Consider the following 7,894-nt stretch of genomic DNA (forward strand, 5'->3'; position numbering starts at 1 on the left):
CGCCCTCCAACAGGAACGGCTCATAACCAGTCGAGCTGCTCCCCGACCACCCAACTGCTGGGTCCAGAGTTTGAACAAGTGCTGTAGGCTTAGCATGTTTATTTGCAGCATAACAGTTTGCAACCAAGTGACCTTTTCTATGGCAATAAAAACACTCTCGTTCTTCTTTAGCACGAGTCGGAGACACATATCCAGATTTGGCTTGTGATGGGTAAAAGGATTGAGCGACATGAGGCTTCTCAAGAAATGGTACAAACAGTTTTATGTGTCAGAACATATTCATCAGCAAAAACTGATGCATCTCTCACTGTGGTAACCTTTTGCTCATTTAAGTACACCACACATCGTTCTGGAGTGCACTTTTTAAAAGCCTCCAGTAGGACAAGTTCTCGAAGAGAGTTAAAATCAGTGACTTTGCTCGCGTTGCACCACCTGTCAAAACGAACGCTTAACTCTCTCGCAAAGTCCACACATGTTTGTTCTTGTTTTTTTCGATAGTCCCTGAATTTCTGTCGGTAAGCTTCAGGCACCAATTTATAAACTCTTAGGATTGAGGCCTTAACCACTTCATAGTCAATACTTTGATCCAAAGACAAAGCCGCTATCGCCTCCTGAGCCTTACCGGTCACTTTACTCTGTAGTAAAGTTGCCCAAATATCCTTCGGCCACCGCAGAGCAGTTGCAAGCCGTTCAAAGGTCTGAAAGTACGCAACCACCTCGGTTTCCCTGAATTGTGGAATACAAACTTGTCTCCTGATGTCATATGTATCTGACATTGGTGGGGGACTACTCTGAGCGGTAGACTGCGCAGCAGCCATTTCCAGCTCCAGCTTTCCCAGCCTTATCCTAGTCTCAGCCTCAATCTTAGCAATTGTCAACTGATGTTCAAATGCCCGTACCTCTCGTCTGTCATTTGCCTCATGTTCGAGACGAGCCAACCGGACCTTCCGCCGAGCCGCCCCTACCGAACCACTAGTCTGGGAACTGACCGGTAAAAATCCTTGTAACTTGGGGAGGTTAAGTGGTACTCTACCTACAACCTCGTCATCTGAAACAGGACTACAGACAGAAGCTCCCACTGCTGCATCAGACTTAGGAGCAACTGAGGACAGAGAAAAGACACCAAGTGTTACTAACTGGTCCCACACCTTGGACTTTAGGTCCCTTTTCAGAGAGACGTTACTAATGTCAATGTCATAGTGTGCCGCGTTCAAAATTAAATCTGCCTTACGGCAGCTATCAAATGCTTTTTCTGACGGTTTGCAAATAAATTCATCTAATTCAAATACTCGTGCCAATGTGGTCTACTGCACACACTAGTACGCCAAACAAACTAAAGAAAATTCACATTCAAGGAAATAGAAAATCCCGGACGAGCCCCCAATTTATTTTACGTTCCAGATGGCTCGAAGTCTAGGGGAACGCAACATAAAAGTGTATAAATCAAATGAGTTGTAAATTAAAGACACTGAAGCCAAGAATTGAAAACAAAAAATAGTGTATTGAAAAGTGACCAGGTGGTGGGGCGGGTACAACAAGGACACAATGCTAGCCTAGCTTGGGACTACTGGTGCTGTCAAAGAAATGAACAAAACATACCAAAATACACCTCTAGAAAAGAAAGGTAAGCTGACTAACTAAAGCTATTTAATTAGCATAAACCAAAAACCTACCTAACTACTCTAACCAAAGAGGGGGTCCAAAACATACATGGGTGACAGTCACCACTAAGCCTGGTGTCTCTATACACAAACATTTATCCTACGTGTGTAATGTATAGAGGCCTCTGTCTAACCTTTCCCAAGACTAGGGTGCAGATACTCACAAAGGTGGGGTCCAAAAAAAACTGAAGAGAAAAAAAGCGTCGCCAAAGACAAAGTAGGGTCTCTCAGAACTCCAGACAGCATGTCAGAAAAAGAATTCCACTGGCCAGTGGTGAGCAGGTGATTTAAAGCAGCACAGGAGGATGAATGGTGGACCGGGATTGGCTGGTTGATCACCAGGTGAAATGAGGAACAGCTGGGAACAGAAACCAGTTGATTGGCAGCAGAGGTCGTGGTTGAGTGTGACCTGTTCAAACGAAAGAAGAAGAAACACAAACAACAAACCACCACTACGTGGAACGTAACACATTTAAAATGTTCCCTAAGATTATAATTATCCTCTTTTGTTGAGAAGAGATGTTGTACACTCTTTGGGATCAGGTTCAAGTTTGCTTTCTACATAATTTTAGCTGTTTGCAAATGCACCAAATCATTGAGTTTCAATCTTGTTTTACATCAATAAATAAAGGGTTTGAGTGTTCCCAAATTCAACATAATGTATGGTTACATTAGTAAATAGGTAAATAAATTTTAATTGTAAAGCACTTGTCACTGATAAAAATCAGTGTTGTACAAAAGGTGAATTAATCAAACAATTACAAATCCCAAAACCAGTGAAGTTGAGACGTTGTGTAAATGGTAAATACAAATGGATTACAATGATTTGGAAATCCTTTTCAACTTATATTCGATTGAATGGACTGCAAAGACAAGATACTTAATGTTCAAACTGGTAAACTTTGTTATTTTTTGCAAGTATTAGCACATTTGGAATTTGATGCCTGCAACATGTTTCAAAAAAGCTGGCACGAGTGGCAAAAAAGGGAGAGAAAGTTGAGGAATGCTCATCAAACACTTATTTGAACACCCTAATTGTGAACATGTGGGTGCCATTATTGGGTATAAAAGCAGCTTCCATAAAATTTTCAGTCATTCACAAACAAGGATGGGGCGAGGGTCACCACTTTGTGAACAGATTTGTGAGCAAATTGTCCAACAGTTTAAGAAGAACATTTCTCAACCAGCTCTTGCAATGAATTTAGGGGTTTCACCATCTACGGTCAGTAATGTAATCAAAAGTTTTAGAGGATCTGGAGAAATCACTGCATGTAAGCGGCAAGGCCTGTGACCTTCGATCCCTCAGGCGATACTGCATCAAAAAGCGACATCCGTGTGTAAAGGATATCACCACATGGGCTCGGGAACACTTCAGAAAACCACTGTCAGTCGGTCACTACTTCTGTAAATGCAAGTTAAAACTCTACGATGCAAAGCGAAAGCCATTTATCAACATCACCCAGAAACGCCGCCGGCTTGGCTGGGCCCGAGCTCATCTAAGATAGACTGATGCAAAGTGGAAGTGTTCTGTGGTCTGACGAATCCATATTTCAAATTGTTTTTGGAAACAGTGGAGTTTGTGTCCTCCGAAACAAAGAGGAAAGGAACAATTTGGACTGTTGTAGGTGAAAAGTTCAAAAGCCAGCATCTGTGATGGTATGGGGGTGTATTTGTGCCCAAGGCATGGGTAACTTACACATCTGTGAAGGCACCATTAATGCTTAAAGGTACACACAGGTTTTGGAACAATATATTTTGCCATCCAAGCATCGTCTTATTCATGGACGCCCCTGCTTATTTCAGCAAGACAATGCCAAGCCACATGTTACAACAGTGTGGCTTCATACTAAAAGAGTGCAGGTACTAGACTGGCCAGCATGGAGTCCAGACCTGTCTCCCATTGAAAATGTGTGGTGCATTATGAAGTGTAAAATACCACAACAAGGACTGTTGAACAACTTAAGCTGCACATCAAGCAAAAATGGGAAAGAATTCCACCTGAACATTTTTAAAAAATGGTCTCCTTAGTTCCCAAACGTTTACTGAGTGTTGTTAAAAGGAAAATCCATGTAAAACAGTGGTACAAATGCTCCTGTGCCAACTTTTTTGCAATGTGTTGCTGCCATTGAATTCTAAGTTAATGATTATTCGCAAAAAAAAATTAAGTTTCTCAGTTTGAACATTAAAAATCTCTTCTTTGCAGTCTATTCAATTGAATATAAGTTGAAAACTATTTGCAAATCATTGGATTCTGTTTTTAATTATGATTTACACAACGTGCCAACTTCACTGGTTTTGGGTTTTGTATAACCAATGTGAAGGGCCCCCACATCTGCAGTCCCCTCCAAGGTTTTTCTTTGTCATCCCGTTGGGTCGAGTTTTTTCTTGCCCTGATGTGGGATCTGAGCCGAGGATGTTGTTGTGGCTTGTGCCACTACAGCCCTTTGAGACACTCATGATTTAGGGCTATATAAGTAAACTTTGATTGATTGATTGATCGATTGATTGATCGATTGATTGATCAATTGATTGATTGATTGATTGATTGATTGATTGATTGATTGATGTTGCAACAAGTTGTACAAACCCCGTTTCCATATGAGTTGGGAATTTGCGTTAGATGTAAATATAAACGGAACACAATGCTTTGCAAATCCTTTTCAACCCATATTCAATTGAATGCACTATAATGACAAGATATTTAATGTTCAAACTCATAAACTTTGCTTTTTTTTTGCAAATAATAATTCACTTAGAATTTCATGGCTAAAACACGTGCCAAAGTAGTTGGGAAAGGGCATGTTCACCACTGTGTTACATCACCTTTTCTTTTACCAACACTCAATAAACATTTGGGAACTGAGGAAACTAATTGTTCAAGTTTATTCTGCTCTTCTTGTTTAATTGTTTTTGATTCTATGACTGATCGACTGCAGTCAGAATTTCCAAAAAGAGTAAGTTTAGCAATGACTTTACAAGTTGTTGTGTATAGTCCTCTGATAAATCCGATCGTATATGGAGTGAAAATGAAAGAAATATCAAAACACATAAAGACATTTTTTTTTCACATCAAACCCAGGAAATAAAGTTAGTAAAATATATATATATATATATTATTTTTTTTTATCTTTGAGGGCTTGATTTTTATTTTATTTTATTTTTTAATTGACATCCAGCATCAGACATTTCCATCCACTAAATCATATTCACATACATCACATAGCCGTAGTCTGCCCTAAATGTCAGAAGTATTTTTTGTTTATATACCCATCTTACCCCCCCCCCCAAAAGAAAAAGAAACAAACATAGAAAAAACTAAACCAAGGTAGTATCTACAGATACAGCAAAAAATATATAATACATTGATAATAATAATAAACAAAAATAAAATAAATATATACAGGTACATATAGGTATATATACACATACACACACGGAGTAATCTTTTTTTTGTTTTTTTTTAAACAGTACACTAATTCGAGAGATTTAAGTCAGGCTTATGGGGCGTGACATAATTGACCCAGTTTTCCCAGTATAAAGTAAATTTTTCCAATTTATAATAATAAAGGCAGTTATCTTCTCCATGTTATATATGTCCATTGTGGTTTCCATCCATTGCTTCAAAGTTGGGCTCTCCTGGGATATCCATTTCCTAGTGATGGTCTTTTTACAAGCCACCAGTAGGATATTCATTAAGTATTTATCTTTCTTCAGCCAATCCCGAGGTGCAAGTCCAAAAAACAAAGTTTTACTTTCAAGGGGTACTTCTCGTTTAAAAATATCCTGTATAGCTTGGTGTATCTCTTTCCAATAGTCCTTTATGGTGGAGCAGTCAGACCTTCCAAAAAGAGTAAGTTTAGCAATGACATTACAACTGGTTGTGTATAGTCCTCTGTTAAATCCAATCATATATGGAGTGAAAATGAAAGAAATATCCAAACACATAAAGAAATTGTTTTTTCAGGTCAAACACCGGAAGTAATATTTGTAAAATATTTTTTCAATAGTAATGTTTTATTACTGATGGTAACACATGTTTAAAGAAAAAACGAAACCACGCATTTATAATGGTTCTATGAGTAAAAACAATGTCTCATGTCTGATTGTTGTGTCATGTCAAAAATAAAAAAGGTAATCTGCAGAATGTTTATGGTTGTTTCATCTGAAAATATCTCACCTCATGAGGTTTTTAAAGGGCCGTGTATTTCTTCCAGGCTAAAATGGAAACAATGCAGCTGTGTTTTGGACCAGCTCTACACGAGCGGGAGAAGATTGGTTGACCGCAAAATAAGAAGAATTGCAATAATCCAGCCGAGATGTGTAAATGGTTACTGTGTTAGTATCTTTAAAACATGCATACAATTACTATATTATACTTCACATATTCCAGTTGCTTATTACAGCATGTCTAAAAAGGATTAGAAAACAATCAGAGATTTTTAAGTCTTACCCTTTTTTGTTTCACAGCAATCTCTAACACATTTGTTTGTATTCAATTTGTAACACGACATTGAATAAATGAGTATGTAAATAAACAGACAAATGTTTAAGTAAACAAATATTAAATACATAATAAATAAGCCCTGTGATGAGGTGGCGACTTGTCCAGGGTGTACCCTGCCATCTGACAAAAACGCAGATGGCAGGGTACACCCCACACACACACACACACACACACAAATACACACACACCCCGAAAGGCACAAGCGGTAGAAAATGGATGGATGGATGGATGGATGGACATAAACAATAAATAAAATAATCATAAATAGATATTTAAAGGAGATCTGCACTTTAGGGGGGGAATTTTGCCTATCGTTCACACTTATTATGAGAGACATTCAAACATGTAAAAATTGTCTCATTCTAGTTAGCTAGCAATGCAGCTAATGGAAGCAATCAATTCTACCTCTAAATCACTTTAAAAATGTAGTCAAAAACCCTCAACTATACTTAATTTATGTTCCGTAACCTGTATACTAACCAAGCTAAAGCCACATTGTTATTGTAAGAGCTCCTTTTTTTAGGGTAGTAACACATCGGCGTGTTTCGGTGTTAGCCGTAGCAGCTAACTAAGGCGAAAGATAAGCTAGCTTCTACAATAACCTGAAATGCACTTGATTGTTTTGCACAACACTGTGATAGGACACCAATCTGTACTGAGTGAAAAACATGAACAATCATATTATATTAACTTTAAAATATTATTTAATTTTTTTTTGTACACAACTAGCCAGAGAGCGTATGCTGTCTGTCAAGATAAACGCATGACGTGCTGCGTGTCTCATTATTAATATAAAGTATGACTCACCCGTTTGTTTGGTCCAGCTGGCCGGGGACATTTTTTCTGGTTAGTTCGAGGTAAGCACTCTATTTCTATTAAAATAGCTTGTCTCCAAACGCCACATTTTGCAACTTACAGTTGATTTCACCCCAGTCTCTCGGCTTCACTCTGCTCCAACCTCTCACACTCTTCTTCGTGCTTCCTTCTAGAAGCAGAAGTTAATCCTTCGTTTGGTTAGCTTCAAGAGTTGAAGGTTGTGAATACTTATTTGTCCAAAAATAGTCGTCTTCATTATCTGGTACCAAGTCCACCATGATTTGAACATACACAAGTGTTTTGTATCCGGAAGAAGGAACACACTGGAAGTCGGATGTGCACTGCTATGGATACAGAAATCAATGCGCGGAACAAGTCCATCATGGAAATTATTAAAATGACCCAAATTGTCACGTCAGGGGATCGCAGCTTACTGAAGGGTTTGATCCCCCGGGATGCAAACGGACAACTCCGGACGAAGCGTGCAGGTAGGATATGATGTATTCCTCATAAATCATCCAACTTACAAAATACAGGCAAACAAAAAAAGGCAAGTGTGCCTAACACACGGGAAGCTAAGGCGAGACTAAGCACAGGAATCAAAGCGTAGAAAACAAGGAATACCCAACGTAAATGTTGCATCCGCAAACAATGAAGCCAAACCGAGTGTGGTGAGCAACATGAATAAATAGCTCTCTGATTAGTGCTCGTCAGCAGGTGAACGTGCTGAACACTAATTAGAGGCAGGTGAAACCTATTAGTACTCATGGTAACCAAAACTAACCCAGAAGTGCACAAAACAGGAACTAAGGTTGTCCAAAACTAACAGAACATAACTAAAAAAAACATGGGGGGTTGCCTGAGCTACTGCAAGAGGGGGGGAAGTTCTGGCTGGATCACCTCGACGCACAAA

Source organism: Nerophis ophidion, linkage group LG19 (assembly GCF_033978795.1).
Source record: "Nerophis ophidion isolate RoL-2023_Sa linkage group LG19, RoL_Noph_v1.0, whole genome shotgun sequence".
Classification (NCBI taxonomy): domain Eukaryota; kingdom Metazoa; phylum Chordata; class Actinopteri; order Syngnathiformes; family Syngnathidae; genus Nerophis; species Nerophis ophidion.